The 14,224-nt window shown below is 40.6% G+C and overlaps 1 long non-coding RNA gene across 1 annotated transcript in view; it reads left to right on the top strand.

The window, feature by feature from the left end:
- The first annotated feature begins 422 nt into the window (after nt 1-422).
- The window catches only part of LOC113633838 (uncharacterized), a 91,098-nt gene continuing 77,296 nt past the window's right edge, over nt 423-14,224 (top strand). The window contains exons 1-2 of the long non-coding RNA XR_003438371.1: nt 423-567; nt 5,066-5,153. This is a non-coding gene — a long non-coding RNA (uncharacterized LOC113633838). The remainder of the gene's footprint in view (nt 568-5,065; nt 5,154-14,224) is intronic.

Below are 14,224 nucleotides of genomic sequence, written 5' to 3'. Positions count from 1 at the left end.
AGAGGGACCTGCAAACGGCGGTGGAAATTTCAAGGACCATCATGAGGCTTCGGCATGCAAGAATGAGCTGGGGTGAGGGTGAGTTTAAGAGCAAGAGATGAAATCTGGGAGCTCTGAGACTCTCCCTTGTATTATAAAGGCCACATTATAAAGGAAGGTAAAGAGGCTCAACTGGTCCAACAAAGGCCACTCGAGCAGTGATGTGAAATGAGAGCCAAAGCAGAGAGACACAGGAGCAGAGACGCAAGAGGGAACTGCAAAGGTTTAAGAAGAAAGGACGGGCGCCTGAAAAGAGCTGAGGCAGGAAGTCGCTTCTATACAAAAACCTCAGGATTCCACCACTCTCCCCAAATGCCCTGGGCACCTCAGTTGAATTTCATACACATTATGCATAAATCCTTCCCTCCTCGCCTACTCCCCAGCAAATATGAAGAGGCATAGACAGAGCAGACAGAGCTGAAGCAAGATGGCTTTGGATTCTGAACTGAGAGGATTTGGAAGATGAAGATCTGAGGGTAACAAAGACTCCTGGGTTTGCAAAGCTCTGCATCCTGGGGTTGACTTCTGGTGAGTGAATTGACTTCCTGTGGCTGATTCTAACTCAGTGGGTATTGTCAGAACCAGTGCTTATTTTCTCTTCTTAGAGAGATGTTTCTGGTGGGACGACTTTCTCGTGAAGCCACTGTGACCAATGACTGAGCAGCCGTGAGAGCCAGGACATTAGCATTGGGCAGCTGGGGGTCTGACCCTACTTCTGCCATGGCTCGCTGTACCGTCTCAGGCATGCCACCTGAACTGTTTATATCAATCCAATGTTGTCATTGAAAGGACACATGTACAGCGATTGTAAAGCCCTTAGTCCAACACCTGGCATATGGCACACAATAAATGTTGGTAAGTTAATTGACCAACAATTATTATAGTTCCTGATACTTTGTTGTTTATTTAAATTTATTTTTATTGAAGTACAGTTGATTTACTGTGCTGTGCTAGTTTCAGGTGTACAGCAAAGTGATTCAGTTATACATACATATATATCTATTTTTTTCAGATTCTTTTCCCTTATAGGTTATTACAAAATATTGAGTAGAGTTCCTTGTACTATACAGCAGATTCTTGTTGGTTATCCTTTTTTTTTTTTTTTTTTTTTTTGCGGTACACGGGCCTCTCACTGTTGTGGCCTCTCCCATTGCGGAGCACAGGCTCCGGACGCGCAGGCCCAGCGGCCATGGCTCACGGGCCCAGCCGCTCTGCGGCATGTGGGATCTTCGCGGACCGGGGCACGAACCCATGTCCCCTGCATCGGCAGGCGGACTCTCAACCACTGCACCACCAGGGAAGCCCTGGTTATCCATTTTATATATAATAGTGTGTATATGTTAATCTCAAGCTCCTAATTTTCTCTTCCCCCCTTTCCCCTTTGGTAACCATAAGTTTGTTTTCCATGGCTGTGGGTCTATTTCTGTTTTGTCTATAAGTTCAGTTGTATCATTTTTTTGATTCCACATATAAGTGATATCATCTGGTATTTGTCTTTCTCTGTCTGACTTACTTCACTTAGTATGATAATCTCTAGGCCCATCCATGTTGCTGCAAATAGCATTATTTCATTCTTTTTTATGGCTGAGTAATATTCCATTGTATATATGTACCACATCTGTAACCATTCATCTGTTGATGGACATGTAGGTTGCTCCCATGTCTTGGCTATTGTAAATAAGGCTGCAGTGAACATTGCGGTGCATGTATCCTTTCAAATTATGGTTTTCTCTGGATATATACCTAGGAGTGGGATTGCACGATCGTAGTTCCTGATACTTTTGAAGATGATGAGATACATGTTTTAGTATCTCCAGCACCCATAGCTGAGCCTCTGATCCCTTGGATCCACGGTAATACTGAGTGGAATCAGGCAAGGATAATTATCCCCACTTTTACAAATAAGGAGGCAGGCTCATAGCTCCCGAAGGTTGCACAACAAATACAAAGTAAATTCTTCGGACCAGGTGTTAAGTGCTTTATGATGTATCACCCATCCTTCATTCCTTCTTTACTTCCACAAATATTTATTGAGTTTCCATGATGAGCTAGTTCCTGTGGTGAATATAGTATTCTAGGTCCTAAGGATGGAGGCTTAAATAGCCCAAAATCTTGTCCTTTGTGTTTACCTTCCTCCATTTTAGGACAGAGAAAGTCTTTTATTCAACTCTCTCAGTGGAAACTATCAGAGATCCTGGTGCAAAGTAAATGCACACTAAGTGGCCATTAAATGGGATTATTGTTGAATGGATACATCTAATGCAGTGTATCTCATGACACCTGTCCTAAGAGTCATGGGAACTGAGTATAAACAACGATTTCTACTCTGCAGAACCAGAGGTGTGCATAATGCAGAAGCCTTCAAGTCCAACAGTCCAGCTGTAAATCCCAGCTCTGTGTGACTCTGGGCAGCTCCCTTCACCTCTCTGAACTTGTGTCTTTATCTGGAAAGCGCAGTCAGTAATGCCTTCAGGACTTCTTTGAGGGTGAAAAAAGACAGCGTATTGAAAGCACCTGGCGTGACACGCTGGCACAGAGGAGATGCTCAGTCAACGGTGGCAGTTACTGCTGAGGCAAGGCTACAGGGAGAGGTGGCATTGACTGGAGCTTTCCAAGCATGGGGGGTACGCAGCTAGGCCATCATCAACCAGAATTATGGCTGAAATAACCCACCAGGTTTGGCCACAGTCTGTTTGAGCACAGGGTGCTTTCTCAGATAGACAGACCCTTAGGGGTCCTTCCCTTCCCCACTGTCACGGGAGGTAGGACAAAGCCAAGACTTTGCAGAACTACTGAGTCTCACTCTGGGCTGAGTCATGCTGACTCGGACCCAGTACAACTTGTTCCAGGTCATCAAGGTGCAGAGTCTGGCTTTTTGTCTCCTTTGCTACAAAGGCCAGAGTTGCACACATAGGGCGGAAACATAAATACACTCCCCAAGCCTCTATTTGCTCTCAAACTGGCCAGTGTGTCCAGCCCCACTGCCCCCATGCTCCCACGGTCCACATCAAGCCTCAGAGCCCGGAAGCGCATGTGAATGAAATCTTCAGTGTTTATTGATTCGAAGAGGAGTTTTGAGCTTCCAACCCAGGATTTTTTAGATCATTTGTGGCATTTTTAGTAAGAACTTGGGCAGCTTATTCTCTGCATAGTTTTGACAAGTATGGAAATGTTAATACAATAGCTAAAAAAAAGGACTAAAACCTACAAATCCAATACATAAAAAATGGAAGTAACTTTAATGATACATAATAGGAAAAAGGTTCAGTAAAATAATGGCGCACCCAGATATCAGACTATATGCAACCCCTCAGCCGATGTTAGATTTCGTGACATTCAGAACATGTCAAAACACAGGTTAGAAAACTTTGCATACAGCATGATTTCGGGTATTAAATACACATGATACCTAAAAGATGACTTCCATATGGGATCACAATACTTATTTTACTTATGTGTATCCACATTTACACGATAAATGCTCATAATCATTTATATTAAAAATGTTTTTAAAATTTAGCAGGTAGCTTAAGCAACTTTCAGTCAACTTTGCCTTTGAAAAGTTATAAGACAGATAAATTCAGTAAGAACCGAGTTAATAAGCACTTATCCCTCATAAAGTTCTAGTTATCTCCATAGACATAAAATGGTTCAAGACTGGTAAACAAATGGTGACTCAAGGATGTCTTAGTTGCCAAATATTTGGAGAACAGTGTTAAATGGAAGAGAAAAAACAGGATTGTGTGTTAGGCTATCAAAGTGTTAATACTAACTCTGCCGCTAAGTGGCTGTCGAACTCGACTCGTTTATTCCCTCTCTATTTTTCAGCTTTTCTACTTGCAAAATGAGGGAAAATAGTTCCTTCACTCATTCATTTATTCATTTATTCAAGAAATATTTCTTGAGGGTCTACTCTGGATCAGGTATACTACAGACACTGGGGACAGAGCAGTGGACAAAAACGTGGCTTCTGCAGCGAAACAAACCACACCACAGAGGACTAATCAAATCAATATGTAAAATAGAATCAGGTGTTATGAGGAAGTACAAAGCAGGGTAAGGAGAAAGAGAGCAATTGGAAAGTCGCTGTGGAGGTGATTTGTAAGGAGATAACTAAGTGAAACACAGGAGCAAGTCATGCTGGCACCCAGGAGGGAAGCCTGCCCAGGCAGAGAGAACAGCACATGCAAAAGCCCTCAGGCAGGAGTGTGGCTGGATCCAGGTAATGGGTGGTGGCAATGAAGTCAGTTCTTTTCCACTGCAGTTTAACCAAATAGAGTGCGCCAGAGAGCCTGTCGGCAAGCTCAAAATGCTCCCAGTGTACTTGAGATTCAAAGTCCAAGGCCTTCACACAGGGAGTGCATTTATAGAAACTTCATCAGCCCCACCATAGGGCTTTGAAGGCCCGCTGTGCAACTATTAGCTGATCCCACTCAACAAACAGTGACGCAGTCACCAGGCATGTTTGTGCCCAAGCAGGTGATGATTTTCTCTCCGCTGACTCCAGTCAAGGACTTTCCGCTTCCAGATTTCAGGCTCCAGGTGACGTCGGGCACAGGGGGTCAGGTGGCGAGTGGAACAGGTCACGCGCCAGGCAGGTGACATGATCTCTACTCAGCTCGCATTTCAAAGAGCCCACTTTTCCGCCCATGTGTCAAACACACAGCTTGAATGCTGCAAGCAGAGGAAGATGATTCATCAATTTCCAAACCCTTGGGAAAGGAGCCTATTGTTTAGATTTTTAAAATATGTTTTGCTAACCCCTACAGAGGCAGCTATAACTCAGGAAGGTAAACTGGGATGAAGGTGGTAAGGGCAAAACAAAACAAAACAAAAGCAATTTCTGTCATCCATAATTATAAGCCTTATCGTGTATTGTGTACTAATAGTTGCATTTCCAAGCAGATACCATTAAACAGTGAAATAACAAGGCAATTTGCATTCATGCTGATTCAGAAGAATTCAAAGTACTTCAACAGACCAAACAAAGGTAACTCAACCTTATTGCTTTTTGTCTTTTTAATAGATGGGAAAACTGAGGCAGAGAACATTAATGGATCATGAAAAGAAGTGAATTTATCCAAACCTTCATAGAAATCACGTTGCCATCAAAGGTAAGAGTGCATTGAGACAATTTGTAGAGATGGGTTAGAGCAGAGACGTGTAGGCTAGGACATTAGGTTAACCTCTCAGGAGTACCATCAGCTTTGACAAGCGATCAAATCACTCGATTTCCCTTTCTATGAAATGGGACTATCCTTCCTTGCATGACATGATTGTTCTGAAGAGTAAATGAGAAACCCATGCGCCTACAAAGTAGTAGGTGTGGTTTGTAACACGAATGGATGCCGTCCAGATTCAAAAAAAAAAAAAAAAGGGCCATTTAAGGAGGAGGAAGAAGTTCTACATTGATCTTGAGTGTCTGGGGTTAAAGGTGTTTGGAAGAAGGGACTCTGGGGCCACAAAGCCAGGAGGAAATCCAGTTCGTCTTAAGGAATGATGTCAGAAGTCTAGCTGGATTTCTAGTCTGAGGCAAGAGGAATGATCCTCACACTTTCATTGTCCAGAAGAGCTGTACAGCCAGGAGAGTCTGGAACAGAGTGAGTGGGATAGCATCCAATCAGCCAACAACTTGGTTCTGGAATGAGTTTGATTTGTGTGAGCGTTTGTTGGCCAGCTTTTACGTGATGCTCACTTTGTGACTCAGAGAAGTCCCTATGACTAAAATGTTCAATTCTGTACTATTAGAACTGGCAACGTATGTATCAAAAGTGACATTCACAAGTACCTTTGTTTATTTATGCACATTAAGAAAACACCTATGTAGGGTGAGTATAAATAGCACAGGTGAGCAGGAGTGTTTTTCCATGTTAGTTTCTTTCTTTCTTTTTTTTTTTAAATAGAGGTCAATTGGTATAAAACAAAACAGAAGAGAAGAAAATCATTACACTATAATATAAATCTGAGACAATCTAGTAAGGGCTCTTTGCTTTTAAAACTAAAGAAAGAGAAGCTAAGAGAGAGACGCTTTCCCTAGATCACAAAGCACTTACAGTATTTAGTCAGAACTCTGAGCCAGGTCTTCTGGGATCCTACACAACATAGCTCTTCACAGAGGCACCTGCTTACATGTCCAAGGGTAGGAGGAAGGTCATTTGCGAGTCTTAAGTTCTGACCACCCAAGAGTCTCATCCTTGAGAGAAAGAAATGAAAGGCAATGTGGTTAAGCAAAAGCAACATGGTGTTTGGACTCAGGGACCTGATTTTAAGTCCTTCATCTGTACTTTTTGGTTGTGATCCCAGATATATAAGTCAACTTCTCTGAGCAGCAGTTTCCTCATCTGTTAAATGTGGATAATGAGGCTACTTCACTGGCTTGTTGGAACATCAAACTTAAAGAGAGATCATAGGGAATTCCCTGGTGGTCCAGTGGTTAGGGCTCCACACTTCCACTGCAGGGGGCACAGGTTCGATCCCTGGTCGGGGAACGAAGATCCCACAAGCTGTGCAGCACAGCCAAAATAAATAAATAAATAAAGTATATATTTAAAAAAGAGAGAGAGATTACATATGAAACGTACAGATAAAGAGGAAACCAGAGGAATAAAAGTTCCTGTTCTTCTACTCCGTCTTCTTCATGATGCTATTATTATTATCATTCTAGTTGTCATTCAACGGCAAGTAAATAGCCTCTCATTTCATCTAGGTCTTCATCACACGTACCTGATTTGATTCTCTTTATTGGGTTCTAGGAGGATGAAGACAGTCTTTACATTGGCATTATCTTTCTTAAAGCAACATTCATCTTTCTGAACAACCTGAATGAAAGCAGGAAGCAGGATGGTGAGAGGCTCTGCACCTCTCCCTATTTATCGATTACTAGAAATAATGTAAGGATTCCACACTCTCCCTACCTGCTGCTTGCCAGGGACTGTAATATCCTATGCTATTGCTTTGAATTACTTGTGATAAGGAGGGAGTGTTTGTTAAATATTATCCACTTAGTAACACCCGTATTTGTATAGGGCACCTGTTATCCAAAGGTTTCACTTTACCCTGCAAATATCTCATTATCTAAAAGACACAACCCAGTGCCATCAATAATCAAATCTCTGTCACAGCCTCAATTTCTAAAAGAGACAACACTCTTGTTGTCCTTCTCAGGCTATCATCCCACTCCTCGGAACACATCGTGTCATAGTCTGAAAGGAGATTTTAATTTTCTGTTGAGATCAGGGAGGCAATGAAGTAGAAAGTACTGGTCTGGGGTCAGTAGATCCATGATTCCACGATGATGATGATAGTGGTTATGACGATGATAACATTCTTGATCACCTACTACGTGGCCTGCAATCCTTACGTCTTCACTGATTTAGTCCTAACCAAAATACTGGTTAGTATATGTTTGACATAGGTAGCCCAAGAACCAATCAACAATGAAATAAATAAAAGAAAATGTCATTGTCTTACCTAAAGCACTTCTGGCAGTAGGATGCTTCCAGGATTGACCACCCCCCCAGCCTTGAGATCCTGCCATCTCCAGCGTCTCAGTTTTTGCTTTTGTATTTGTCTCTTAATGAGCACAGGTGATTATTGTAATTCCAGACATCACATCCTCATGGAACAATGTGCAAAATTAGAAAAGGGGAATAAATGTCGCTTTTTGAGTTCTTATTTAAGAATGAGAAAAATTTCCCAGAAGGCTTTTCTCTGTGTCTCACTGATCTATGACCATTATTGGGTCATTCACAGGCAAAGGGGAAAATACCACACCTGGCTTAAATTGGCCAGCTCTAACCATCTATAGTTGGATCTCTGCCCCCATCACGGTACCTGAACCGCCTCTGTGTTACCCCAGATCCTGCCTCAAGCCTCAATTCCTTGGACCTCGCAGTAATGCTAGATTCTGTTGGCTCCCTGTTGTAGAAACGCCGTCTTCCCTCTGTTCTCAGACATTGTCCTTTCCTTTGTTCTTCTCCATTGTTCTATCCCTTGGCCTATTTGCTCTCAATACTGGCCCCTTTCTCTCTTCCTCCCAAATTCCAGTCCACATGCCTGTGCTTCTCTTGTCGTAGAAAAGACTGTTCACAGCAATGACTACGGTTCCGACCTCTGTGTTGGCTTCTGCAAAATTTACACTGCTGCTCTGAGTAGAGGAGATGGGATCATAACCTAGAAGTCTAACTCTACCATCCACGCACTTATCCATTAAGTTCTATTGCCTGTGGCAATGTCGCTAACTCTAGTACATTCCTTCCATAGTCTCCTAAGGCTGTATTGGTTCCTTGCTCATTCCTGCCACAGAACAGACTCTCAAGCAGCTGACTGTGGAACAGCCTCCTTCTTTGGGTATATCTAGTCCCCTTTTAAATTAAATTTATTAGCTCCTATTAGATAAATAATTTATATTCTAATTGAGTCCATCATCTGTCCTGACCTTGTCTGTTATTACCATCTTGCAAAACTTTACTCTTTGTATTAATCAAGGCAGAAGTCTCCTTTTGTCCACATAGGTTGGATTTACCATTCTCTCCCTAATTTAAACTTTGTTAGGAGTAAACTTTGTTCACTGGGACTTTAAAGCATCCTGCACATCCAGGTTTGAAAAAAGTGTTCCACATCCATGGAGCGCCATCTGCCAGGGTTATTCTCGTTGCTTCGGCAACTGCTCTTGGCTTTGCTGTCTCATGGGAGGCATCCAATCAATCTTCATGGGAAGTAACTTGATGGGTAAAAAGAATACAGGATTTGGATTTACTAATGTATCCAACTACTATTACTCAATAAATTAAGCACTTACTAGGTGATAGTTTCCATCACATCACATGTCATGAGGATGAAAAGAAGCAAAAAAGTCTTTAGGATAGATCCTGGCACCTAGTACGTGAGCCATCATACGTAAGTCCTGATCTCCATTTCTTTTGGAATAAATAAATGCGTGAATGAACTTGCAAGCTCTTTTCTCCTATGGCATTCTTAAGCTGTGGTTTTCCTCTTGGTACTTTGCACTTGGTACTTTCCTCACAACCTGCCTCTTGGCCTGTGAACTAAACATGATGCCCAGTAAATTCTGCTCTATGTGGATTATGCCAGCTATTGGTTTGGATCCTGCCTACCAGCTCTGCTTTGTGCTTTTCGTTCAACTCTGATTCAGCAAGTTTTTATAAAGTCCCTACCATGTGCCTGGCACTGGACTGGGCTCTCTGTATACAATGGTGGCCAAGATAGACATGGCACCTACATTTTACGTAGGAAAGGAGCAGTAACAATTAAGTATGAAAATGGATAAACTTGGAAAGTACAGGGTGGTATGGAAGAACATACTCAAAGCAGAGCAAATACATGCATAACACAATATTCCTCTTAACCCACTGGTCTGGGTTAATGACCTTTTTTCCTTGTGTCTAGTTAAATCCTGCTTGTTTTAGGGTGCTGTTGGTTGTAGTTACAAGGACAAATAAAAACTCAAAATGACTTAAATAGCAAAGGACAGTGTTTTTGGTTCATATGATGGAAGTCTAGAGACAACTAATTTTGGGGGAAGCTACGTATAGTGACAAGATAAGACCAAGAATCGCTTTCTCTCCATTTCTCAGCACCAGCTGCTCAGCATTGCCTCTCTCATTGGCAAGCTCTTCCCCTAGTGGTCCCAAAATGATTGCCATTGTCTGCCCAGGATTCCTGCTTCCTAGTTTACAGAAAGCAAGGAGGAATACATTGAATAAAAGTGCTGACTTTGGTATAATGGGATCCCCTTAAGTCCTATAGCTGCTCTATGGGCAGATAGAAGAATTTCTACCTATGCATTTCTATACATAGAATTTAGTACTGAGCCACATGCCCTACCCCTAGACCCAGGGGTGGTTCTCCTAAAATATACAATCTGCCTAAGGGAGGAGAAACCTGATAAGCATTGCGTGCACTCTTCAGATCTATGGTTATTGCCAAACTGCTTTACAAATGGCTTCTGATCTAACTCCAGCCAGCAGCAAACAACAGCTGCCATTTCTCCACATCCTCACAGACACTTGATATTTCCTAAAACTTGTTTATATTAATGTTAAAAAAATGAAGAAGGGAATATAATTGTTGATGGGCCATTCTTGTCCCCTTTTTCATAAGTTGCCAGTTTAAAAAAAAATGCCTATTCTATAAATAGGTTGTTTTTCCTCTCTGTATTTGTTTTTTATACCAACAACATGTTTTGCTAATAATTTTTACCTGTCTGTGTCATTCCATTTCAATGTTGGTCCATTTGTTATGCAGAGGCTTTGAATTTCAAGGTGTTCAGAGTTAATCAATCTTTTCCTTTGTGGTTTGGTCTTTTTGTGCCTTATTTTTAAAATACAAAACTCCTTTTCTACCCAGTACAGTAAAAAGTAACCTCATATTTTCTTTTACAAGTTTTAAAGCGTTGTTGCTCACCTTTAGGCCCTTAGTTCACCTGGCATTTGTTTTTGTGGTTGGTGTGAGGTAAGAACCTAACTTACTTACGTACTTATTTATTGCAATTTGGAGGATCAATTTTTCTAGTACTATATATTGGCTGGTCCATTAGTTACTGCTGATTTTTCATGGACTAGTCTCCATTTATGAATGAGTCTAATCCTGGCCTCTGTATTTCATCCATTCATACTACTTTGTGCTTTCTAACTTCCCTTCTTTTTTCTTCTTTTTCCTTCTTCCCTGTCTTCTTTCAACTAGGCGGGATTGTCTTGACTCCTACTTCTATTCATGCTCCACCGACTTAAAAGTTCTCACATCTGTGCGGTTCTTTAGAGATTATCCTTAACATCGTCGCACTTAACTTTGATTTAGCAATGTCAGAGTTTACATTTGCCTATCCCTCCCAAACGACAAGCATTTCTTTAGCACCACTTTTTATCTTTCATGGTATTGATAACTAATATTTTAATTCCATCCTTTTTGCAACACCTCAATTAGTAATCATCTTTCTGTTTTCTACAGTCAAGCCTCATTTACATTCATCTACATAATTCTCAATTCATTTGCTCGTTATTGCTCTTTGCATTCCTCTTATTCATCCTTGTAACACTTTGCAAATATGATTTCACTGGTTTCCAACATCCACTGCTAGTGCCAGTCTAATTGTTGGATATTCATAGGTAACTGTCTTTACTCCCTACTTGCTTTTAAAATCATTCCTCTATGTTTGGTATTCTGTATTTCTCCACTATGTGTCTAACTGAAGTTTGTGGTTTTTTAATATCCTCAAAATTTAATGTGTTTCTTTTTTCTGAAGATTCAAAGTTTTCTTTAGTTGGGATACTTCTATAAAATATTACTTTCCCCTCTCCTCTTTACTCTCTTTTTTTGGGATAACTTTCTAGATGCATGTTGGACAAACTTATTCTATACTCCATAGAATAGCTCTTGTTTCATATTTTCTATTTCTTTATTTTTGTGGAACCTCATCTAATGTAATTTCTTCAGATCTATATTCACTAATTCTTTCATCTTTTGTATCTAATTTGCTGTTTAACCCTTCCACTGAATTTTTCCCTACAGCCATAATTGTTCATATTGAGAAGTTCTCTTTGTGTGTATATGCATGGTTGTGTGTGTGTGTTTTATAAAATGCACCTGCCCTTTTGTTCATAGTACACCTTTCTTTCACTTTTGTCATAATTCCTTTTTTACTTATCTTCATTATATTCAATTTTTAAAAATTTTATAGTCCTCAGGTTATTCTATTATATTGAATTCTTGGTATGCTGTCTCCCCAGTGGTTGTGTTTGCTCTCTTGCCCTTGTGATATATCTTTTCTCAAATGGTTTATGATTGGTGTTTGTGAGTTCATCTTCAGTGGTGGTGGATTCTTTCTCAGTTGGGATCTCACAGGCCAAGTTGTGGATGCTTTATACTGTCTTCAAGAGTGACATCCAGTGTGTTTGTGGATCTAGAACGAATTTTTATATCGGTAACTCTGAGATTACTATGTCACATGGGAACTGTAAACTCAGATCCTATAACCTCAAGTGGTATAGCCTTAAGTTTTGATTTCTTACGAGAGACATTTGTTGTACACTCAGGGCCCTGTTAATACAAGTGAAAACCCTTATAGGATCCTATATCTGCAAGATGTAAGTTTCACCTCTGTACTGGACTCAGGCTCAAGCTTTGATCTTCCTAATCACATAGGGGACCTTCAAACCTTAACCATCAACCATACAAGTCTATTCTGTATCCATTATCCATTCTCACGTTGCCATAATGTCAGCTCAGATATTTCCCACTGTGATAATCTGAGTTTCTTCTTAATTTATAGTATTAAAAATTTATCTTTCTTTTGAGCTTTTGCCTATGTACCTTTTAAAAAGCTTATTTATATATACTTGGTGTGAGGTTATACTGTTTTACTTTGATTTTCATGTTATTAAAAGTTAAGTCTCAAAGTACATCTCTCTTATTTTAATTTAGCTAGCTAGCTATGTCATCCAGGAGACTGTGAGTTCCTTATGGGCTTGGATTTTAGCTCTTTTATTAATTTGGTAATGAACACGAATATTGGTAAGTTCCAACAATCCCACAATTAAGAGTACTAGTAAGTAATAAATATTCCGTGCTCCATTTTCCTCATCTAAAAATGATGATACCAATCTCACCTCTTAGAAGGGTCATGCAGATGAATTAAAATAATTCATTAAAAAATAAAATACACCAGCACAACGTTGGATGTGTAACAAAAACAAACAGTAAACAAAAGCAGAGGGAAGATATCCTCCATAAATGCTAATTGGTATCACCAGGAAATTTGCTAAATGAGTATGTGAATAAATGAAAAGACCTTAGCAATTTACTCACTGAGGGCTGTGCATCCCAGATTCTAGAAAGTAGAGTTTTCTCGATATGGAAACCACGAATTTTAGTCTATAATCAAGGGCATGTTGGATTCCTCTGGGATCCAGGCCCTAGAGAACATCCAAGTCAGATTGTCTGTCCTAGGGAATCAGGTAACATTTCCGGGCTTCCCTCCACACCTTTGTAGAGTACCAGCTCTCTGCCACCCCACCACTTGTCAGGTGAGCTAAAATTGTGTGGGTAAATCTCCCCACCTCCTTTGGGAAATTTGTTACCCTCATGTGATTTGCCACTTGCACGTATTCACAATGTCATATTTTCTAACATTAGAAGAGAAAGAACACTGTGGGTTAACAGGTAGAGAAGAGAACTAGAGGTGAAGAGTAAAAGCAGGTTAATACCATTTTAAGAACAAAGATTTCAATGAGGCAGCTCTTCTGGGGAGATCTAAAAAACCACTTCCCATTGCAAATGCGTGGTGCTCAGGTTCTAATCTAAGTGTTACAAGCTCATCAGATATTTCCACCCAGTGGGCTTCAATTCACCCAGGTTAAATTCCCTCAACCGTGCTTTAAAGTTTTCTCTTCTTAAGAGTAGAAGGGAAAATCAGAGTAGTGTCTCATAAAGTGTGTCTTGTTTGGGAAACGGAAATGAGGCTAGGTGACCCGGGCCGGGGGCGGAGGAGGGAGTCAAACCTGTGACTTTCTCCTTTGGGCTTTCCCACAGTGACCCAGGCAGCCATTCTATGCGGCCTACATTCAAAGACGTGAGAAATGGCCAGAAGGAAGGGGAGGGAACTGGCAATAGGTAGCCTTGAGAAGAGACTGGAAAAAGATGTTATAAATCCCCTTTTCTATCTGTACAGTGCTTGAGTAGAGGTAGAGTTTACCTGTGTTGCTTCCAAAACTCAAAGTGTATGCCATCAGTTATTAAACCATCACTTATTGAACACCTGCTCTGTACCAGGGTCTGTCCTGGTGATGGAAATACCAGTGGAAATTTAGTACAAGTGAATACTATATGCCAGTATGCAAGGTGTTTTATTTTTATTATCTCACCTAAGTTTTTCAGTACTGCAAGTAATTTTTGCAGCATTATGTCATGTCTTGAAAACTATAGTATGTTGCTTCCCAGTTGCTGGAAAGCAGAATTTCACTCAACATAGAAGGCACTGTGATTTAATTGAAATAAACAGGTTTTGTAGCTAGGTAAGCCTGGGTTCATTTCCCAACTCTGCCACTTATTAGCTCTGTTACCATGATCAATTGATTTCAAATTCCCTTAGACTCAATCTGTTCACACATACAATGGGCTAGTAATAACTACTTTATAGAAGCCTCACAGGATTAAAATGAGGTATATG

Source organism: Aethalodelphis obliquidens, unplaced genomic scaffold (genome assembly GCF_003676395.1).
Source record: "Aethalodelphis obliquidens isolate GAN/ISIS:26980383/991018 unplaced genomic scaffold, ASM367639v1 scaffold41, whole genome shotgun sequence".
Lineage (NCBI taxonomy): Eukaryota > Metazoa > Chordata > Mammalia > Artiodactyla > Delphinidae > Aethalodelphis > Aethalodelphis obliquidens.
Note: the sequence above shows the minus strand (reverse complement) of the source record. Positions and strands in the feature narration are given on the sequence as shown.